General features: G+C 40.9%; 1 protein-coding gene across 2 annotated transcripts in view; it reads left to right on the top strand.

Moving 5' to 3' along the window:
- Window positions 1-509: 509 nt before the first annotated feature.
- Window positions 510-24,340, top strand: part of mgat4c (mgat4 family member C) — a 99,380-nt gene continuing 75,549 nt past the window's right edge. Inside the window, exons 1-2 of one of the 2 annotated variants that reach the window (XM_047597203.1) lie at window positions 510-1,052; window positions 14,177-14,248. The gene's annotated coding sequence lies outside the window, so the exon portion shown is untranslated. The remainder of the gene's footprint in view (window positions 1,053-14,176; window positions 14,249-24,340) is intronic. The other variant, XM_047597202.1, reaches the window with a different exon arrangement.

Raw genomic sequence — 24,340 nt, 5'->3', positions numbered from 1 at the left:
GTCTTATATTTACCAGCAACAGGTGGCCCCACTGAGATAAAGATAGTCTTGTTTGTTTTTTCCCCCCCACAACAAAAATAAAAAGCTAATAAAGCTGGTCGGGGAGTGTGCTTCCTATTCTGGGGTTCAGGGTCTGAAAGAGGTCCCTGTCAAAATGAAGGTTGGTTCAATTTCACTCTCCCTGTTATCTCTCCTCCGACAGCACCGAAAAGCAACAAAAGCCTTTGAAAGGCTCCATGGGATGAAACCTCTATTAAGTCCTCCAGACCTCCATTAGGTCTGAATTGATTTTTGGACATAAAAGTTTGGGCGGCCTTGCTCTGACTTCACAGAACTGGCCAGTGACTTCCAGACGAACCTGGAGCATCCTCAACACATGAACAGGGCTTCTAAATGAATTGCTATTATTTGTTAATCTTGTCACCGAGAGCGGACCTTGTGCGCCCCTGTTGGATCAGAAATGAGATCTCCTAAAATCTTATCAGCGCCACTGGGGTTTGAGGGTTACAGCCTTTGAGCCATGTCTCATCTTCGACTGTATTTTAAATAGGATGCAATACGTCTTGTGTTGACAGGTGAATCCAGGACCCTTCGTGCCACGCATGCACCGCTGAAGCGCACGAACACAGTCGCACCGCCCTCCTGCACGCCCGCTCGTCCGCCCGCCTGCCTGCCTGCCTGCTGCCGGGAGGAGCAGAGGAGAGAGCAGATCCGAGCGCAGCGTTAAGAGTCACGGCACCTTAGGGGATGTGGCAGCAATTTCGACAGCTAGAAATGCCCCGTGAAATTCGCAAAGTTTGCCTTCTGTGAAAGCCGAAAGCAAACAACAAATCAGAGCGCGAACAGGGGGAAGATCCCGCGGAGGCGCATCGTTCGCCTCAGAAATTTCTAACCGCCTGGGCTCTGCCGTCCGCGATCGCGAAGCGCGTCGGAGCAGGTGTCCGCTTCCATCCAGCCGTTAGAAGACGAGGAAGGCAGACAGAGGTCCAAGATAAAGAGACCGATTCCTTCAGATATCCCGCGCTGACATCGAAGTGTCTGCTGATGTGGAGGTGAGTGCGGATGTCACGTTTGTGGGATGTTGGCTGGTGTGACAGCGAGTTGAGGTGTCGGTTGCTGGCAGGTGATGCCACGTGGTCGGACAAGATAACTAACACCAGCGCTCCCGTTCGGGTTCTCGTCGGGCTCAGTCTGCGCAGCGTGTCGCCGCTGTGGAGACCGAGTCCCAACTTTCTGCACATTACAGCCTCACCTCGCTGCACAGGCGTCACGGCATGTGGGGTTGCGGGTCTGATAACATCAAAAAGAAAAAAAAAAAGCAATAATTCACGCTCAGACAGCGTGAGTTCAATTTGTGTCCAACCCAGCGGCGCAAGAAGGAAAGACTCGGCATCTTCAAGTGTCTTTACGCACGCGACGAGAGGCGTTGTTTGTCTAAATACGACCTTTGTGCAATGAAACACAACTACTTAAGTGTGTGGAACAGAGAGCACACTTTCAAACTGTGTTTTATTATAGAATCGTGTAAAATTGCAAGGCATTTTTATATTTGGTGAACTAGTGATGGAACCACTAATGAACTGACTACTCATCTATTAGAGAACATCACACATTCTAAATTAAAATTTAACAGTGTGCAAATGTGCAAATCAAGTGTGCAAATTGCTGCGTTTTGGACTATTAGTCGGCCAGTACAAACTATTTTTAAAGAGTTGTTATCTCATTTGTTTCCTCTTCTTTGCCTAATGACGTTTTACAGACTTAATGAGAAATCGTATAAAGGAAGAATCATTCAATTAATGAAATATTCATTAGCTGCAACACTATGGCAAACCCAAACAGTATTTGTACTGCATAAAGAACAAAATTTCTCTCCAGGGCTCACTCATTAGGTGACAGCATATCCAAACAGAAATATAAAAATAGAGAGCAGCACAGCTGAACTGCAGCCACACTAAATCACACTCGGCAGTGGGTTTCTTAAAAATGCAAAGCGGCTTCTTTTCAAACTGTGATATACACAGTGCGGCAAACACGAAGTGAACATGAGACGTGCAACATATGTAATAATTTTAATTTCATGAAGGCCTTAGTGCGGCTGTAACAGTAAGGGACAGCCAGAGGCGTGTATTGTCCTTAAAGTCGCCAAAGAATTGCATCATCTGCCGGAGTCGCTCGTGTCCCGCGGTGCGAATGACAGCTCCATGGCTCATCTGAAAGGCCTGTAGCATAAACAGCAGCTCATCACAAGTGCAGCGGCTCGGGGTTCCTCTGGCAGGAGGCTGCTGGCTCATTAGGGGTCACCGAGGGGCGAGTCTCCCACTATGAGCTGCAGCTTGTTACCAGAGCGCTCTGCGAAACCACTGCAATGTGCACTGAATTCCTTTTTCACAGACAGATTTAAAAGACAGTTTCGACGCGTCCGTGTACCGTAGAAAACTCACAGCTGTGCCAGTGATGCTTTTTAATTTCACATGGTATTTTCTGTAATGAAGTCTACTGAAGTCTTGTATTTAGACACACTGCTCTGACGCTGGAGCGTGTTTGATCTCACCAACAGAAAATAGTTAGTAGGACACTTTAAAAAAGAAAGTGACCGTCCTACAGGAGACACTTCTCAAGTAGGACGTTCCTGATGTGCAGTGTGTAATACTGTGATTGTTGCCCTCTGGCTCAGTCTACGAGATGAGAGCAGAGAAGACGTATAGGGCCACCGCCTCGCAATCCATCTCCAGACGGCATTCTGTTGATGCGTTGTCCCACATCCGTTCCAGCCAGCTGTCAAACAGACCAGGCCGCTTGTCTGGTTAAAATGCTGAGCTGTCGTTGTACGCTGATTTTACATTGTTTTTGTATCTGTGTAGTAAGAGCATTTAGAGAACGTGCATGTGTTTTTTTTCTGGAGGCCGTTAGCACTGTGAATTCAGTAGTTTTTACTTCCCTCTGTTGTTTTTCTGGCATGTGGTAGGACAGGACAAAGACAAGTTTCACACTATTTTATCAGTGATAAAATAGATACATTTCTCGGCTACCTGTTTATCTCCACACACAGATGTGACTTCCATTTTCGGAGACTTCGTATCCTGGTGTAGCAGACCAGACTGAATTCTTATCAGAATGTGAGTCTGGTAACACACCATTTGGATTTCATTATAGGGAGTATTGCAACTGATACAGGGAAAGAAATACATGGAGAGCAAACACAAAATGCACACAGTTGTATTGTCCTACAACAAATGAATGCCAATGCCTTAATAACTGTTAATTGTCTCTCCTTTAAAGTTATTCTGCTGTCCACATCTACTGTACAACTACGTCACACTCTTCTTTCCATCGCCACATAAAGCTCATCCAAACACTTTAACGGACCGGGGAAATGTTTGCCAGAGCATAATCATTTCCCAATAGAGAAACTTCATTGTGAAATATGTCTTGTGCTGCACTAGCAAAATAAGCAAATTAACAAAAGGAAGTTAGCAAATTTATGGCATTAAATCCACAAATACTTGTACTTAATTCGTGAAATTATATAATGACAAATGTGAATAGATAGCATTTATTTATTTAGCATTTATACACACTGTACATCATAAACCCACACAAGCTAGGCAGCTCTAGTGGACGCCAAGCACAGTAACAGCCACTCTATCCAAGTGCAGTGCTGGGCATATTCAGATTCTCTGACTATGAATCACAAGCTTGGCTGGAACGTGCTAAGGGCCTGCATACTTTTATTTTTCTGAACAAAGGAAATGAGTAGACTCTTAAATAAAATGAGTCATACTTTTAGATCCATTCATATTGTACAAGTAATTTAAATAAAGTCCTTTTTCTTTAAAGGATGGAAAGACTGCGTGCTCAGGCAGAACGTGAACCTAAAAAAGCTTTAATCCTTCCTGCTTTCTGAATGGAATTACATGCTGGCTTATTTCTGCTGCCCTGCCACAGTCAACACAGACATTTTACGTGGACGAGATGACGTTTGTCCCGGGAAGGACATTTAAGCTTGTAAATCATTTCAAAATCTAGTTTATTTCCAAATGTTTATAGTAGGACATTGATATCTCCTCTTTTCCTCTGCCTCAGTTTGTTTGAAGGGGTTTCTAGACGATATTTTTCAATATTTATCGATGTTTTTTGTTTAACTTTTGTTTTTTTAGTACATTTATTTCAGTGCAGGATGTGCTGAACTTTTAGCTGCCTAGAGACACTGATGATTGCAACAGCCTCCACTCAGGTAGTCCGGGCAACCACTCACTTGATTTATCCGTGAAAGGTTAGACAAATGCCACAATAATTGTTGGTCTGCCTCTTGACCGTACTCTTTCCCCCAGTGTTACCATGTTGATTTTCCGAGGTGGTGCGGGTCATGAATGAATGGGAGGCTGGAATCTATGCCGGGGCACGAAGGATGAGAGGTGTAAGCTTCGGAGAATGAAGGCTGCTTCGCTGATACTGTGGGTCTGTTAAGCCACTGTGAAGAGATATCTTAATGTCAGTGCCGTGACTGAACGGCGGAGTTGGTGACTGAGTTCCTGCTCGGCTGAATGGGTGAAAGAATGGACTGTACTTACAGCGCTCTTACCATCAACGCCAAGATTAGCACAGGAAGAGATGCCACACTCCAGGCATGAATCCAGACTGTGTATTCATACACTGGGAGATGCATTGATGGTGCTGTCAAATGCTTAACTGGTCCAGCGAGCATCGTGATGCTAAGCTTGAATATCATGTTTATTAAGGTAGGGAAGAGGAGGGGTCTCAGGCTCTAGGGATAATATTCAGCCCCATATGCCCAGCATAAGGTTTTCTTTGAATGTAGGAAAACAGAATCAATTGGGCCCAGTATTTTTTGATTGAGTTCACCTTGAATGCCAGCTGGTGAAGTTGCTGTACTTAGTTTTACCATCCGAACTTTTGCTTAATGTAAGGGATCCTGACAAGCCATCAGGAACCATTCATTTCAGTTCCACAAATATCATTTACATTCAGTTTTCATATTCTGTTGCGGGTCCATTTTCATTCATGGTGCATTACTGCAGACCTTTAATAGCAATAATGGCAGTCAACAATGGTGTCGACCAGCAAGAATCTTACTCTTGCTCCAGACGGAAAAGTTTCTCTTGTTTGTTAAATTTTCACACTTTGAAGTGGCTGGCTAAAATGTGAGGTGAGTAAAAATCCTTTATTTGCAATGTCAGCGTTTTATAAAATGCAACTTTTTAACATCTGATACGTAACGAAACCTTTTCCTTTTTCATTTTGATTCGGGAAGAGTTGCTGTACAGCAGATTGTGTGCAAATGTTAAACCAGCTTATTAAAACAATTACAGATGGTGTCAGTAGCCAACATCTAAATTTGATCTCTAAGACGGGTGACATTGTAAAAATGTCTAGTTTTGTTGCCCAGCACTTACCAAACTGGGAAAAACTGAAAACAGCAAAAAATCAGCTGAGGCTGAAAATGATAAATTAACACTGTCTTTCGGCCCTAAATGTGACGTGAATCATGGCCTCTCAGGTCTCTGGCCTCTGGATGGATGCATGATAAAACATTTCAAGCAGTAAAAGTTCCATACAGATGTATCAAGCTAGTCCCCAGGTTGAATAAAATATATATTTCAAGTTACCAACCCCTTAACATGTCATCCTGGGTCAGGGTGTCATGACTGACTACCTTGATTAAGGGTTACGTTTTCTGTAATACACGTGGAAGAGCTAAATATAAGATAAATGTTAGATTCATAGATCCATAGAACATCAGAAAATAACAGGGAAACATCCCCGCTGCCTTGTTAAATGCAACAATGAGTCTTCATCATTTAAAGAAAATAAAGCAAGGAGAGAAGAAGTGGGAGACGGAAGCACGGCCATGAACTCCAGGGACAGTGACTTTTAGTGCTTTGCATAAAGTGTGAGGATTTACATTTGCAACTGGTAATTTTATTCAACCCTAAGGTGATACACAGTGGTGTGGGATAGCACAGTTCCATATTTATGCACTGCGCTTTAATTGTGTTTCAAGTTTGGAACCTTTTTTCTGGAGGAAAAAAAAAAAGAAATCTTTTAAAAACCTTCAGCATGATGGCAGATGAAACTTGGTTTTGAGGTGTTTCAGCACGCTGCACATTCTCTCATGATTCACGCCTCAACGATTCCCTTTTACCCCCCGTGTTTGAGTTGGCTTCTCATTTTGATTTCCTCGGAGAGGGGTTCAAAACCACATTCACGCCAGTTTTTTAGGAAAAATGTCTCAAAGCTCAAAGAGAGAGGAGCTTTATCCCTCTTACAGTGTGAACCATGTGTGCTGTGAAGGTTTACTTTCCGGCTGTCAGACAGTAGATTGTGCGCCAGTGATTTATTTAATACTGAGTAGTTAATTCACATTGTGGCTGGACCAAAGCCAAATACAACATACTGCAGTTAGTCATTATGAGTTTGGGTGACCGTTATGCCAATTTATTATTTAGAATGCTCTTACCTTGGCTGCTTGCATCCCCTTTATTAAATCTGCAGTCACAGTGTACAGCTGCAGTATTTCACGAATTTCAGGTTGAAAGTGTTATTTTTCAAAAGAATCTCAAAACCTTAAGAACATTATTCAGAGCCATGAATAAATAAAGGCAGCACGCTGTGATACACATTCAAACTCACTTTTTCCAAAGTGATCCCACTTAGACTGCAAATTTCTCCAAGAATCATCAGCTTTGTCATTTTAAATTATTTATTCAAATAAAGTGGAAACATCACGCGCCAGAAAATGGGGAGCAAGCAAATTAAGGGGGCCCTGTTGTGATGAAAACTTGAGCATGCTAGTTCTTAGATATTGCAGAAGGAATAAGATGAGAGATCTTGTCCATTGTGCTCACATAAAGACAAATAAAACTTTAATTTAGTAAAATTTTAAAATGAGAAGATTAACTAGAATTCATGAATTCATGTGTACTAAAATTTGTAATACTGAACTTGCATCTGTATCTGTATGTGCATCTACAGTTAGTCTTTATAAAGTGACAATCACTGGGAAATTGTGTTTTTTTTCTATCTGTATACATGACAGAAAAAAATGGCAGTTCTGTGTTTTCTGAACAGCACATGCCCTCAAAACCAATCGGGAAAATTCTACAGCTCAGTTTTTGCTAGAGGTCTTACATCTACTGGGCATTCTTATTGTGACGTTTTCTTTTTAGTACACATTTTTGGAACAGTAGTTACCAAAACTGACTGAAAATCAATGTCGTAGCACCACAAAATACTTCCAGACATTTTGGTGATTTATATTTTGTGAAATTTTATATTTTAAAATCTATTTAAAATATATATTTCCAAGCAAACATGTCAAATATTTGATGGTTCCAGGTTCTTAAACATGAGAATGTGTTGGTGGTCTTAGAAATATTTTATAATTTTCGACCTTTTGACCAAACAAAAGGAGACATTTAAAGATGTTGCTGCGTGGTCTACAGTATTGTAGTGGGCATTTCTTTTTCTAGTTAACTTACATGAAAATAGCTGCCTGTTGCTACATAAAAGATAATCGTTAAAGTACACAGTTTGAGTAAATGTATTCTGTCAAATGCACTCTTGGTACAGGAGGATTTCTGAGAAGCGTTAACGCAGATGTTCTCCCTTGTAAAATTAGCTGACTGTGAAAAAGATTAATAACTTGTCTGTCACATTTTTTTCGCAATAATGCTTAGACAAAACATAGAATTGTGTGCATTGGTCTACAGTTATTGGGCTTTAACTTTCAACATCATGCCCAGTTAGTCTTCTTGACGGGACTACACTGACGATATTTCCGTGTATTCTGCCCACGCCAGGTAGGCCAGCAGAGAGGGGCTTCTCTCTGCAGAATTGAACTAGGATGGTTTTGGGAGTAGAGTGGCGTAACTTATGTCCACTGCAAGTCACTAGCAGATGTTTCACAGTGAGAGCATTATTAAGAAATGAAAAGTGCATGCCCACTGAAACGGTAGGGGCGGCAAAATTTCAAATGGATTCAGATTGTGTTGAGTTTGTATTAACTGCACCATTCAGTAACTTTCAACAATGCAACCCTGGACCAAGATCCCTTAATAAAATACAGTAAATTACACTTGTGAAACAGAAAAAACAGAATGGAAAAAAATCTCGTCACCCTCTGTAGTTTAGGTAGATGAAGGGCTCAGTCACATTTGAGTAAGATAACCCTGCATCCCTGCAGTAGATGATGGAGAAAACCACAGGTTTTCCACATTTATTTCATTTAGGCCTGGACTTGACAGATACAGGTTACAGATGTTACACAGCTTATGCTGAGGTTGTGCTCAGTTGTGTGTTTCTTTTGCTTAATGGCCCCTGTTCTTTAAACTATCAATGGAGGATGAGGCTCTCAATGCAGTATATTTGCATAGATAGATAGATGACTCATCCTTGTGCAACCTGTATTATAAATTACTTGCGGACACAGGAGCCTGGTACTGTGCTAGCTAACATTAACATCATGGTTTATGGTTTGACAACACCATTAATTGCTCTGTGTCCTTGTAGATTTGTTTTGGTTGCTAGATATTCTGAAAGTCCTGTTGTAATCATCCAGATTTTGAAGCCAAAGTATCGTACATGCTTTACTCAGGGCAACCCTGGATGAATCTGCAAGTGGTTCAGCAGATTAAACGCTCCTGTTACCAGATAATCTGGGCTGAACCTCGGTACTGGACAAGGTCCTGAATGGATTTTCTACTCTAAATTTTGGGAAGAGTGAATCTGGGGATATGTTGGCATAAAAAACACAATGCACCACATAAAAAGAGCCAACTCTCATGTTACAGCACCCAGTGGAGTGGTTCAACACTCAGTTTAGCAGAATGACTGTCCGTAAAAGGAAAGGCGTTAGCTATATAGCAGCATTAAGTCTCTGTGTGTTTTGAAGTGGAATGATCTTACAGTCACTGAAGTGCGCGTGGCCTGCTTCCTCGGTGTCTCTCCCTTTGCTGCTCATTTAGCATAATGTGACTTCCTACCCATTAGTGACCAAGAAAGACTGTGTGTGCTCTCACGGTTTATTGCTGAGTTCAGGTCCACAAAGACAGACTTGTGTTCTTGAGGTGGAATGCTTTATTTAATCAGTGATGGCAGTAATGATGGCACTGCTTTGAAGTTCAGTGGAACCCACTGGATGGAGCGTAGCACAAACACTGCCGAGGTTTTAGACAATTCAAAGTTCTCTCTTCCCACGCAGGTAGTCTTGGTCTGATGTGCTTAATATCAGTTTTTGCTTCCACCTCAGTACAGTGAAGGTGAGAATTAAAGTTTGCTACAGAAATAGTCCTTGTGAAAGCACTTTTTGAATGTTTTTTTTTTTTGTTGTTGTTTTTTACTCTCACTGGGAAAGCACAAAAAGTAGATCATTTGAACCTTTTCAGTTCAGTTTTTTTTTTTTTTGCCACTGTAAATTAACTATGAAGGTGATAAACTCAAAGAAATTAGAATATAATTGACTCTGTATTTATTTTTTATAACTTAAATAAATAAAATGGCTCATCACTCGTGAAAAAGGTAAGTAGATCAACCACACCTTCTAATCCATGAACAGAACTGTGAGATCATGTAACAATTTGAAGTAGTGACAGTTGGAACTGAAATATGGGAGGTCATGCTGGGCGCTCAAGAGGTTGTAAGGGCTTCTAAAAAAAAAACAGCTGTGGGTCTAATTTTAGCATTAATTTGTCAAAAAAAGACAACGATTTCCATACTTTTTTTGTAAGTGTACATGTCAAAAACTAAATATACATCGATCAGCCACAGTATTAAAAACAAAAAAGTGAATAACTTTGACCATCTTGTGACAATTCAGTGTGGGAAACGTTCAGACCTGGTATTCATTCAAGTGGATATTACTTTGACATATACCATCCATCTAGACCAGGCCAGGTGCCCCCACCCCATAGCAATGACAGTCCTTGATGACAGCAGCCATACCACCAATTTCTTTTCCAAAAATATACTGAGTAAAATTCAGGCTGGTATCAGTGACACCGATCCAATACCGATACTTTGTGCAAATACACTTAATATATCTGGTGACTCTAAAAGAAGTAATGTAGTGTATTTCAAAAAGCTTCTTAAAAAATACAAGTCATCAGAGTAATTTAGTTATTTATTTTAAACTTGGAAGTGTATTGACGTAGCAGCATAATTTACTATATAGCTGAGCTAATACAACAACGGAAAAAACAGAGACACAATCATACAAACTGTGTGAAAACTAAAAAATAAGTAAAATAATAAGCGCTTTAAAATAAATGATTGTTTAATTATTAAGAACTACGATAAAAATGAAAAGTTGCATTTCAAATCACGTAACATGAACATATCCACGTTTTCTCCGTCCGTACGACGTACAGAGATGCCTGTCTTGCCCTAGCAGCAGCACCACCACTTGACACTGCGCTCTCCTCTTCTGTCGGCCTTGTCATAAATGCCTCGTACTGTGTTGTGTTTTAACCTGAACCTTGCTTCAAAAGGTTTGTTGTGTTGCCACAACTCCTTACCGTTTTTCCACAAGCATCACAAACCACGTCTTGACACATTCCAGTGTTGATCCTCATATCACTAACAGCCATCTCCAGCAGGATACAGTCTGGATCCATACTCATAAAGTATCAGTGTGATGAGGCCCCTCCCCTCAACCCATAGCACCCATAGGCCCCCACTAACAACATCCTGTTACCAGACACCACAGGACACCCTCAGAAGGTCCATGTCCATTCTCTGATGAGTCACAACTGTGTTGGAGGCACAAGGAAGACCTACACAATATTAGGAAGGTTGTCATAATGTTATCTCTGATCTGTGTATTTGGGTTGGAGGACAAAAATTACTGTTGTATTCTGTTAGATTTTATGAACAATTAATTGGTTGTTCAGTGAAAGAATGCTCTTAATTGTGTTTTACTATGCCTGTTAAAACTTTTATTGGAGGAGGCCTTAGATATTCTATGCAGTATATTAGAGATGTAAGCTTCTTCCAGTTGTCTGTAAAGAAGACTGCGGAGACGATAATGGGAGCTAATGGATTGCTAGACAGCATCACCAGTGTGCCAAAAAATCAAAGGAAGACAATTTCCCTTATGAAATATGCATCAATGACAGTGAAGTAAAGAGCAAAGGCAAGCTGTGTTTGTTTGCAGAGTGGCATGAAGGGCTGCTTGAAATAGGTTGCATATCCATCTCATATTGCCATTCCCCTTTTATTCATTTATTTATTTCTTTTTTATCTTCTCACCAGCTGTTGAAGGCACGGAGCAGCTTTGATCAGGAGGAGTAGGTGCGCGAAGGTTGACGGTACAGATGTGGACCCGAAGGCATCTGAGGCTGCCTGCTTGCTTGATTTATATATTTATTTGTTGGGAGTTTTCTTTCCTCAAGCTTCAATTTGCAAGAGAAGTCAAGTCGCATCGGAGCTTTGTCTTCAAAAGCTTTACCACACCAGGGGTAGCAGTTGAGACAGTCAGTAAAGGCTTCGTTTATTGTGGGCTGCCTCCCACGTTTTAAATCTGCCGTGCTCTTCGTTGATGTGCAGCCATCTTCAAACTGTAAAAGGCTGTAATAAACAGAGAAACCTTTATGAATAACTGCTTACAGTTGTTCCTCTGATGTTGTCACCAGGGTTCTCAGTAAATGGCAGAATACGAGGCCGCTGGTGCTGGTATTTACTCCCCTACAGTCCCACCACCGTCTCAGGTAACAGTTGTCAGTGAGCCGTTAAACTCACTGAAAACTCACATTGACAAAAGTGCAAACTCTGAACGTCAGCATTTGTACAAGGCGTCCTGAGAAGGAAATTCAAACAGCACAGTTGATGCACCTGCGAGTGAAGCTGTTTATGGTTGTTACTAATTTATCAGTGGAGTTTCAGGAAACACAGGTGCTTGAGCGCTACATACGAGTTCACTGCTGGAGAAAACATTGGAAATACTTCAAGGTTTTCTGCGTAATAATATAGGCTTATGGGAAGTTCAAATAACTGAGAGAGCTGTTGGTTTAACTGTGTTTTCGTCTTGGGGGCTGTGGTTTGTAGCATTATCGAATTGTGTTGTGCTGACACATGTTTCTATTATTTTGACAACCTAATTATAGTCAGTGGGCTAGGATGAATAACAGAAACATTTTAGTGTTTAATTCAATACAGTTTAACTGCACCACAAAATACATTATTCATAATGATCATCCAGTTGCATTACCAGCTTGGTGATGCTGCTCCAACATAAACTGAACATCACAGTAGCCATGAAAGGGAATTTAGTGACTGTTCACACTTCTGTTACTTTAGAATTCCTTGGTTTTCACTAGAGTACCTGAGGTTTTGGCGACGGAGTGCATTTTCATACCCTTAAGTTGAAAACATGATGTGTGACTTCTTAAAAAGATGAACCCTCTGTGAAGTCAGCCGTAGGTTTCCTGTAGAGCACTTTTGAAGCTCAGCGCAGAGACTCTGGCTACAGCAGCCATCTTTCACTCTAACAGATCTCTTCCTTAACCCTTCATGGGGCAAGGAACCGTATTTGGTAACTTCCACACAAATTAAAGGGCAAGGAACCATATATGTTAAATTCACTAGTATTTAAGATTTTCTACATGAAAATGAAATATTTTGAAACATTTCGCAAACGTAAAAAAGTCTTTTTTAGTAACACGTCACTGTAATCTGACCACGTTTTTTTTCCAGTAATCAGTAAACTGATGTGTTACTATTTCCAAAGCAGTAGTCAGCTCAAAGTTACTAATCCAAGTCAGTATGCGTTGCTGTTTTTCCCATTTCCATGAGTAAAAAAGATATATTTTTGCTTTCTTCTTGCGTCTCGGGGAGTGACGTCATGTATGCGACAAGTCACGTTTTCAGCGTGAGGACTCACGTGTAATACCACACAGCGACACAAATGTAAACAACAACGGAGGGAGGAGAGCGATGAATTATTTAGCATTCGCTGTACACTGTGCTGGCGACAAATTCCTATCTAGCTTCAAAAACACAACATCGAATTTCAAGACACATTTGGAGTCATAGCATGGTACGGTGACGCGAAGAGGATTTCAAATTTTCTCCCTTCTCATGGATTCGATTTTTAAAACTTGTTATTTTTGTGATTTTTGTGAAAAACAGTGTGTGCCGCTCGTGTCGAGGCTCACTTAAAGCACCGCCGTTTTGAAGTTGGCTTCGACGTGGCTTGAGCGCTGTATGCCAAGGCTGCGATAAGCCTCCTACAGTAATGGATTAACTTGGTTTAACCCCTTTAATCTTTAAAATTCTGCTGCTGGGTTCTGAATAGCATCGTCCCATTTTGAACCACCTTCGAAAATAGTATATAAATATAGTCCCTTTCAAAGCATAAAGATTCAGAATACGAAAACAAATACCAAAGCAACAATAATTCCCTAATAACAGTCTGAAGGTATGTAGTGGCCTATATTATGTTAAATAACAACATGTGCTTTCACAGTGAGGCGTTAATGGATCATTTATTGAAAAACTTCCAAGTTTCGGTCTGTTTTAGTGTAGAAACGGTGGAATGGTGAACATTAAGGGATGGAAGAACTGGTCTCTGCATTACTATTCGTGGAGATTACACATTCAGTGCTGGATTAAATGAATGTTTAAACATCCAACTCATTTCCTGCTTGTTACAAAACTTGATGAAAATGGAGATTACTGCTGATATTTGGGGACTTAACCAAAATAGATAATTTGGTAGCAAACCAGTTGGCACCAGATTTTAAAAGATTCAGGACACAAAACCAAATTCACATGGCAGCAGATGAGATCGTTCCCACTGTGACTTGGATACATTCAGAGGGAAGTAGTTAATTGAATCTAATGCTTGGATGGCTGATTTAAAGACACAACGAGCTTTCAGAATTTGCTGGGCTCGTTCTCAAGCCTAAACTTACTCTATTGAAGCATTTTCATCTTGTTACGATTATTATTATTATTATTATTATTTTTACACTGGCCTAGTCCCTGCTCTGTTTAAATAGCTCACGAGATTTTGTCCAGAAAAATAGCGAAATCCATCACATCCCTGTTTGTACAGCTACAGTTCATGTACCTCCACTTTTACCAGAGACCTGTTGATGTTGTCACATTCAAGCTTAATATCCTAATGTTTCATCCGTCTCTATACCCGTATTCGCAGACACGCACAACATCAGCAGGGTCCCTCCGAGACAATCTAATCCCGCTCCTTCCTCCAGCTCTGTTTCTTCAGGTACGTCACCCCTTAAATTGATCTCATGAATTATTGAAGTCCGTCCCGCTGCTCCGGCCCTAAACTGTAATTAGTTTTGCCCAACACTTCACATCATGATACACTTTGCGAAACTGGAAGGGGGCACGGTTCGAGGGGTGGGGGGGGGGGGTGAATACATTGGTCCTTTAAGACAGGAGGAGAAGTGGAAAGTGGAGGAGAGTAGGATGGGAAGAGCCAATGAGAGACAATGGTTTGTTGCACCTTGGCGCGGAGAGTTACGCTTTGGGTGGGATGAAGGGGGAAGGTGTTGTGGAGATCGGGGGCGGGGGGCACATTGGGGGAAGAGAGAGAGAGAGAGATAGAGAGAACAACCGTGCGCAGCAGTGAGAAGACAAAATAATCCTCATTGCCAGGCTACTCGCTGCCATTACAATGAGTGTTTATCCCACTTTTCTGAGAGCCAATTATCTGTTCCCGCATGAGTCATGGAGATCATTTAGGCTGGTGGCGTACACAGAGCATCAGCAGAGCTCCCTCACCATACACATATGGTAAAAAGGACTGAGCGCAGAGATGCGTTTGCGTGCTTTAGGTGGGTGAGTGTGCTGATTTGTTTTTTTTTTTTAGTTTTTTTTTTTTCATGTTGGTGCTTCTGCGAGAGGCGACGTGCTTCGATTCGCTCTCCCTGCATGCTGGTGTTTATTTCCAGGCTCTCGTGTTAGTGGAGGAATATCTGACTCCTCTCGGGCTGCAGCTCTCTCTCACACGCGCAAGCTGTGCCTCTCCTCCTTTTCAAATTAAAATCCCCCGTGTACCCTTTGTGCTCCATCTTCTGCTCCTCTCCTTCATGTTTCCCCTCTTATTTTATTTATTTTTTTCGTTTTGTTTTGCCACTGACAGCGTGGCGATGTCACCATGTCTGAGCGCGACGAAATAACTCATTTCTGACATATGGTGCTTTCCGTGCTGCAGCAGTTAACCTGCTGAGCCTTGCTGCGGTTTGCAATGTTTGCCTGTCTGATGGCCCAACCTCTTAGAGCCGCACCAGTCACCAGTGCTCTGTTCATCACGCTAATTAATGGGTCATATAATTAGTCCTGCATTTAGCCCTTTAAACATGGCTGGAGGCATAAATACAAAACTGTGTCATGTTATCCTCCTGCAGCTCATACTTCCTTGCTCCTCTCACGCCTGCTGGCTTATTTCTTACTGTGAGAACTTCATTTCACTCATTTTTTTTTTTTTTTTTTAGAGAAATGCTCCCTGCGCTCAGAGCAGAGGTTACCAAACAGGTAAACCTCAGCTGTCCCGTTTGAGTGCTTTAGCGATAGCGATGAATCGCCATGCCGGGCCTGCTTGGCTCTATTTCATGCCATTGTCTGCTCACGGTGATTAACTGCCTGCGCTTGTGGCTCGGGTGATTTCTGCTTTGTGTTGAGAGCTCGGCTGCAGCCGGCGGATGGGACTGCGCGAAAGGGGGCTGCCAGGATTGGAGGGTCAGCTGATCGGCTCTGAGGTGCTGGAGATTTATGACCCCCCAGAACAAAGCTGTGTCTGCTGAGGAACCATAAACCATAAATCAGGGAGAAGTGGGTCAGATTGGGTCAGTACTCATCTTCCCAGAGCAGATCTGCTCTCTCTTTTCCTAAAGGTGCTCTTTTTTTATTCCCCTTCGCACCTGACTACATGACACAAGTGACTCTTCTGGCTCCAGCTTCTTCTCCAGTCAGTGGTTTGTTTCTCTGCTGTTATATTAAGTATTCTCCAGCTGTCAATCACATTTACTAATGAATTCCTGTTTTCTGTTTTAAAACTCCATCAGCTCCTCTAAGTGAATCACCCCTAATCCTTTTATTATCTCTTGCTATGTTAACACTGTTGGCCTTTAGTCTCTGCTCATCTTAATCATCCTAATTACACAGTGTTTGCCTTTTTAAGAGGCTGATGTGAACGAAATGGCATATACCCATTCTGGCAGCGACTTGTTACTGATTGTACACAAGGCATTACACTCTCCTCCGTCTGATTCCAGTCTGCTTGATTCTGATCGCTGGTTTGACTAGTTTTGTGATTTGTCTTCCCGAGGGCAGCTGAAGCCAATGTGAAAAATTGATTTTATGCAGAAGGATTAGCAGTGGGGTTATAGCTATCGGCATGCATTACATTACAGTGATTCATCTGACAGCTGCACACCAAAGTAGGCTAGACTAATTCTTTATTAGCAGTTGTATAAGACTGATATTTTACCAAAAAATAAAAAACAAAAAAACATGCACAGGCATGAAGCCGACTGTAGTCTTTACTGTCGAGGCAGTGGGCGACAGCTATGGGAATACTAATGAATAACTTGAAGCTGTGTTTTCGAAGTTCAGACAGCTTGAGTAGGGAGATAAATAATCTCTGCCAGGAAGGACGGATCTTAATTTATTTGTGTCTGTATTGTTGCTCTAAGAGGCATTGCAGACTGCTGCTAGAAATCAAACAAATGCAAATGCTAGCAGCGGAATGGAAATGACTGCGTAACATCAGAAGTCTCTCAGTAGGACTGCCATAACAGCAGGGATTTGTACGTGTGTTTACGACAACATTGATAATAGTTTCTCCCGTTTTGGTTTGAGCAGGAATTAAGCGTGAGTGTAAAGCACGCCGCGCTAATGTTTTTCTCTTTAACGTGCTAACACCTGGCAGGTTTTAAAGTGTGTTAGCAGTGTGGGGAATCGTCGAGAGAAACACCCACAAGAAACACACATTAGGTTTCCAAATGTTTTCTTCTCATCTCTACAGACATTCTCTGTTTACTATTAAAAGTGCACATCCTGAAAGGGCAAAAATGACCTTTTCTGAGCTAAATGTTAATTAATACACCGTGTGAAAAACTCTTCAGCTGAAATGATTCCAGTGTCTTTTGTCTTTGGTGGCATTTTCACACATTTAGTTTACCCTGAGTCGCCCGGAGTCATTACACTCAAGTTCAGTTGCTATGATGGTTTTCACTGTCAGCGTTCCTATAATGGTTTACACAAATTGCCTAATCAAGTCTCCGGGGGTCAGCTATTAGATCTGTGATTGGTTTATTACTGCAGCCAAGTCCAACATTATCTTGGATGTGGCTCAGGACTTCGCTGGAAAACTGTTGTTTTGGCCATTAAATGATTCCCACAGCGGTTTAGTAGCTTTATTATATGGTAATGTGGAGCACAAAGCTGCAGTGGCTGTATGACCATTGAGTCAGTGACTCAGTAACGAAGCTTAAGTGAGAAAAAATGGCATGCCATGATGAAATTAATAATTTTAACACACATTCTCTGAAGAGCATATTTGGCTTGTCCCCGCTGAACGACGTTAGGCCTGGATTCTGATTTCAGAAGAAATTTACATATCACTGTTGGGTGTAAACTTTATATGACAGTCCCCCAACTAAAACATGCCAAACACAGAATAATGAAGACAATTTGTGGGAGAATGTTCAGTCCATAATGATCACCAGCACAGCTTGGAAAATATATAATTAAAATCCCTGTTAAATTGATTCCTCTGGATTATGAAAGACTCTCAGAGCTGCGCAGAAGTCTGCTCTGTACCTTTAGCGGTTTTTCTCCAAGGAGCCGGCTGTGCTTTGAAGCAAAATATTTCAATGTGCCTTGAATTCAACATCAGGCGCGCATCTGGTCTTTGTGTTTAACTCATAGACTTTGTCAGGCTCGATTGTTTCTTCTCCCAGACAGACTTGAATGAGCAGTAATGTCATACGCAGCAAATCGACGGCCTTATGTTCTGTGGAACTAAATCAATGATGGATGCAGGTTTTAAATTTTCTGTGTAAGGCAGAGCTTCACGGTGTGTCTTGCAGGCCGTTGATATTTTTAGCCGAGTTAGCTGTACATTAGTGTTTCTTGAATAACATTACTGTATATTCTTGCTGAGCAGCTGGTAAAGTGAAGCTACTTTAATCCGAATTTGTTCTCAAATGAAAAAAATTGCGATCGACAGGTCAGATATTATGCACAGCGCAGAGCTTTATTAACAGGGAGATAAGAATAATTGCCATCAAAGCCTCGTTTCAGAGCACCGGTTGTAAAGCTTTACCCCTGACATTCAAACGGAAACGGATAAACCAGAAAAAACTGGATGGTAGACGTGCGTTCCACATTCTTTAACCGTAAGGCTGTGATGAATGTGTTCCTTCCATCATATTTAGAAGCATAAAATTTCAATACCATCGCAATATTAATGAGGTACTCTTTCAGCTTTGACAAATAAAAAGCCACTGAATGCCAAATCCAGTCATTGTAAAATTGTAAATTGTTCCACTGAAAGCTGATGATCAATATGCAATATACTGTTTGCATTTTACAAGGTTTAAAGGTCTGCATATCCCAAATGTGAAGAGCCATGCTGATGGGCCTCAGTGAGCCTGGGCATGGAAAATCCAACTTCCTACAGAAGTTTTTAGAGCTCTTGGGAGTTTTGCAATGTAAAAAGTGTAGAAAAACAACTGCCTGAGCTATCCCTTCACCCAACATAATTTAGCTTCTAGTTGTGTCATAATTTACAGTATCTAACTACTGATGCTTCATTTTCATTTTCAGGTAGAAAGTTGTAGAAATTGTATTTAATGGCCATAATTAATGAAAAACATATTTGTAAACGGACACTGTCCATGCACCATAAGACTTTTTGTGTGTGCGGGACTAAAACTTGAATAGTATGTTATTACCACGTACAAAAATAAAACGGATGCTTTATATTTGTAGAAAAAATGGTCTGAATTGAATTGAAATAGCTTTCATCTTATTGGAACCCAGTAAATAACGAGTTTTCTTAACGATAAAATACTTTCCGTTCAGGTGAACTAAGCTGAGCTTAGCCGACCGGATACTAAGTAGTCAAGAAAGTGAGTAATCAACACTAAAATTGCACATCTGAGAAAAATGGAGTCTAACCGGGAATCATACTCATAACATGGAGGTCTGAGGATCTTCTAACTTTCATATCTCATTGGTAAAGTTTGAATGTCATCCACTAAAATTTTAAACTAATATGACTCAAGTTCTTAATTGAGTTGTTTCTAAATTATTGCAATTAATTGGTGCTGTAATGTCATTGGCCAGGAGGCTTTCCCAGTGTGCCAGTGTCTCACAGTAATGAGCCGAGAACATGGGCTTTCTTAATGTAGTCTAAATTTGCATTTTGCTCACTGCAGAACTTGAGGCAAATTACATCCCTCCGTCTGCCAAATTCTGGTCTGCAGCCGAAATAAATACTTCCCCTGGTCTTGAGTAATGCTGCTGTTTGACACTGTTAAAAGAACACGCTAGCTATTCAAAAACCGGAGTAATAAATTTTTAACAAAAAGCTTTTCTCTTTGTATTGATTAACAGTTTATCCCTCCTTTGTGTTTGAGCTTCAGAGTGTTGAATGTCACTGTGGCTGGTTAATTGCGGCTCGTTCAGAGCTCACCAAGTTTGGGAAAAGGCAAACGTTAACGTGAGTCTATTTAAAGAGCAATAACAGAGAAAGAAAATGCTGGTCTCACACAAACATAAACAACCTTGTTTCCTATTCAGTCCTGCCTTTGAAAACATGACAGTTTTCATTTAAAATATGCCTTGTATTATAGTACCTTAGGTGCAATGGCTGGATGCCTCACTGGCTCCCAATATATAAAGATAGTTATTAGATATAAAGACTCAGATTTGGTTTGTAGTGGATTTCTTCACATCATTTTAACTAAGTAATTACGGACTATTTTCTGTCTTCTTAAGAATATTCCCACAGCAGATACAGTTATTTACACCTGGCTCCCTCAAACTCCGCAAAATGGATACACTGTATTGCACGCCAGTGGAAGGCATGAGATAGTATGACGAGTGCAAAGCTGAGCCTATGGTGGATGAATGGATCACTGGTTTACACCCAGGAGGCTGGTTTGTGCCTGTTGTGATACCAGAAGTCAGTTTGATTATCATTAGGGAATAAAAGTACTTGGTTAGGTGTAGGTAAGATCATAGCTCTGGGTTAAAACCATGGACTGTATAAAGATAGATCAAGGAACAGCTCTTAAAAGTGAAGTAAGTAGAGCTCCCCCTGGTGTCTGGCTGCAGTACATGCCACAAGCTCCAGTGTCTCGATGTTAGTGGATGGGACTTCGGCCAATCTAAAACGAAAATACACATCAAATAAAATGTTCAAGGGTGATTTCTGTCATTTCAGGTAGTTCGTATGAATACTCAATAGTTTTATTTGGTTATTTGACGCTGTGGAAACAGGATGTGACATCGTGGTGACTACCAGTTCACATGCCAACCACTCCATGAAGCAGTACTGTAAGACCATGAGGGTTGGAAAAAATTAAAAGTAAGTCCAATGTGTAATACAACATTTCTTTAAAACTGGTGGACGTAATGCAATGTTTTCATAGAAAACGAAAACATTGCTGCACTCACAGACTGTACTGCGCCACTCCTATCCCCTGGAAAATAGCGTCAGTTTGACCAATGAAAGGAAGTGGGGACGTTGTCTGTACTTATATACAGTCTATGGTTAAAACAGAACACTTACAACCAGAAACAGTGTTGCTGTCTGATCATTTCAGGATCCGAGGTGTCACGTGTAACACTGCGTCGGTTTCAGGTGATCAGATCACAGGTCAGCTTGAAGTACAGGTGAGAACACACCCAAGATACATGGAGGATACATTTGAGATCCAATAACTCAGACCACATTTGGTGGTGCGGTAGGCCACCACCAAATGGTTATCCCTGGCTAACCAGCTGTCCTCCTCTGGCACAACTGGAGTTTTATTTGGTTCATTCAGACACAAATGATCGGCAGACAAAAAAAAAGACAAAATCTGCATGCCCTTCATTCAGGGTAGCACAACAGTACTATGTCGAATAGGTTGTGTGAAAGATGTGATAGAGCGTCGGCTGGAGACACGTAGGTACCTGTCCCTGTCATACTAGGCCATACCCAGCCACAATGGATATTCCACCCTGGCTGCAAATACCTCTGGGATGTTTCTTTTCTTTCTAGAACATTTTCAGAATTGTGATAGTTGTGGCCTGACTTGTCACAGTGGATACTATTTTCGGGGTTAGTAGTAAATGAAAGCTCAGACTATGTCTGGAAATGCAGACCATGTGCCAGCAGTTTTACTTGGACGTGTATCAACTCTGCTGTTTTCGCAAGCGCGGTCACACTGCAGCATTGGCTACCACAGATGTGTTTCCTATTCCCGGGCTTCCCGTTGTCTTTGTATCCGATACGGGATAGTGTGAGCAGGTAGAGGCAGAGCAGAATGAATGAAAGGGTGGCAGAGGCAGAAGCGAGGTGGACCAGAGAGATTAACTGGGAAATTGACACTGACAAATCTTATACATTAAGGCTTCCTGGGAGGCAGCTATCGGTAGAACAGGCAGCAGGTACCCTATCCCAGAAATGGTACTGGGTTTCTTCAATACTCTGCTTGCAGCACGTTGGAGAGCTGAACCGCCCTGTCGTCGGCAGCACAAAAGATAAGAAAGCCAGGTGTGCTCGGAGACATTTCCTTTGACTAATGTGTTTACAGATGGAATAATGAAAAAGCGTGACGACGACGAGAGTAATTAATTTGAGCTGTTTTTGCTAAATAACAAAGCAAATATGGGCAAAACTGTTTCATTTCCCTTTGGAACTAGATTTTTTTTTAATTTATTTTTTTAACCATCTCTCTCTCGCCTGCTTTAATGAGATAAAGCCAGGCTTCTTTGATAAGAAGTCCCACTTACTGTTGTTAGTAGCCTAGTAGCCTTTTGATCTGTTCTCAGGGTGTTTGTTCACATTTTCTTCTTGAAAATCAAGGAAAAAGCAACAAACGGCATTTAGATACGCTTTCTGTCTTTTGAGGGTCCAGAGAGCTAAAAATACCAATGCTAATTATTTCAGAAATATACATTTTTTCTTTACACAACACAAAGTGTTATTTACCAGTTGATAGTTTTATCTTAATTAGGTATTGTATAATCAAGTTTTCCTGTTCCACAGCCTGTAAACCTTTTGAAAATTGTTGCTATACTGTGTGCTACTTTATGTCCTGAGAGTAAAAAGTCTAATTTCCCAACATAAACAAGTCTTGGGCCTCTGCAGCCACAGTACTTGATGTTGACTGAGTGTTATTCCCAGCGACTTAACCCCGCTCAAGAGGTTCGCGGTGTGTTCCCTCTGTCTTTATTTAGTTTGGACAGTGAAGTTGTTTTCCTGAAAAAGGGCCGGTGCTTCTGCTGTTGCTTAGCAACAAAGTGAGTCCATGGGACCTGCACTGTGCGAAATCTTTTTGACCACCTTGGAACTTGTCCTCTTTCAACGTGTATAGAAAGTTTGAGTAGCCGTAATTGTTTACGAATAATTAAATCATTCTTGCCATATTACAAAAATGTGGAGCTTCGGTTTGAAAGCAACCACACTACAGTGCAGCGATGTTGTACAGCAACATCTTGGCAGCAGCAGCTTTACAGAGACCGCTTTTCACTCGGAATGGCAAATTCATCAGACTTTTTATTGTTAGCTGTTAAATATTCATGGCAGCGTTGTGTTGTTAAAATAAGGCTCATTAGCACTTCCAGCCTCTTTTCAAGTTCCGCCTTTCTCTTGTCACTCTAAAAAGAGCAACACAAACATGTTATTCATCTCTCACAATCAAAAGTGGGTTAGAACAGCATCCCATGCCTTTACTTTGAAATCAGCCAACTATGAAACTATTGGATTCGAATGATATATATGCTGTATATATGTTTCCAGCTGGGCTGTTGAGCTAAAGACACTAATATGGTGCATTAATTGTTTCATTTGTGTTAGTGGTGATTAACTAAAGCTGTGACTCTCTGTATCCTGCAGTTAATACATAGGAAATACTGCTAGATGGACAATTGCACTCAGTGTGCTGAAACGTTAACAATTATTTGATTTATTTATGTATTTTGTGCACTGTATAGTATGACAGAAAATAATAAACATGTTCCTTTGGTTGGTACATTTTCATCAACAATATTTCTTTGACCTGATTAGATTGTTCAACTCAACAGTTTACATGTAATAAAAAATAAAATAACCTGATGATGTATTTGTGTTCATGTGCCACAAAACATCAGTCAGAATACTTTTTTTTTTTTTTTTTTTCTGAGAAGGTGGGCCTAGAAAAAGAAGAATTTGCTATTTTTATTTAACAGAAAACGATAACTGTTTTCTACTGGACTGGTCACATTGGTCCTGCTTTGTTTTTTTAAACATTAGTTCGGACAACTAGTTGTTTTGCCATGTTAAGTGGTTGTTACGTGCTACTCTTTCCCTTTTTGTACAGATTATTGAAAAGTCCTTCCGATCGGGCCAGTCTCTCAAAACTGAGGTGCTCACATTAATCATTTTTACTTGAATCTGGCAGTTATTCTGATTACAGAGAACCACACAGGAAACAGTGAAACAGTAAATAATTTGGCTCAATAAATGACTACGAGACATTTTGGTTCATTTCAATTCTATTTTATTTATATAGCGTCAGTAACAATATAAATTGTCTCAAAAATGCTTTACAGAACTCGCCCTGAAAGCACCCAGATAGTTTAGGCTCTTCATGTTAATGGGATCCTTTTCTAAATCACTGTATAGATGCAAAGAAGGATCCGTTTAAGGAAATCCCGTAATTTAAATCCATCAACTAATTTTATGGAGGAAATTTTAGCAGTACTGGTGGATGTTTTTTTTTCTTTTATATCAGTGTGACGTGATTTCGTTACACTTTATTGAATATAAAACTCTTTAATTAAAAAGAAACACTTTAATAGGTAAGTGGATAATGGCTATCCATTACTGTGTAAACATTTTACTAATCCATCTGTTGCATTCAGCACAGCTCCAGTTTTTGTCTCATTATAAGCAGCTTTAGTATTTTACACACACGCACACACACACACACACACACACACTCACTAATAGCTGTTTCTACAGGAGGAAGGTTCACCTCACTTACAGGCTCGGTCCAGCCATAGGCAACCTATTAACATCCACTTTATCAGTGCTTTCATATTTCATGACCTAGTTCATAAAACTTTAATGCAGTCCTGCTTCTGCACATTT

The sequence above is a fragment of the Mugil cephalus genome, chromosome 10 (genome assembly GCF_022458985.1).
Source record: "Mugil cephalus isolate CIBA_MC_2020 chromosome 10, CIBA_Mcephalus_1.1, whole genome shotgun sequence".
NCBI classification, from domain to species: Eukaryota; Metazoa; Chordata; class Actinopteri; order Mugiliformes; family Mugilidae; genus Mugil; species Mugil cephalus.
This window is presented reverse-complemented; position numbering and strand designations above follow the sequence as displayed.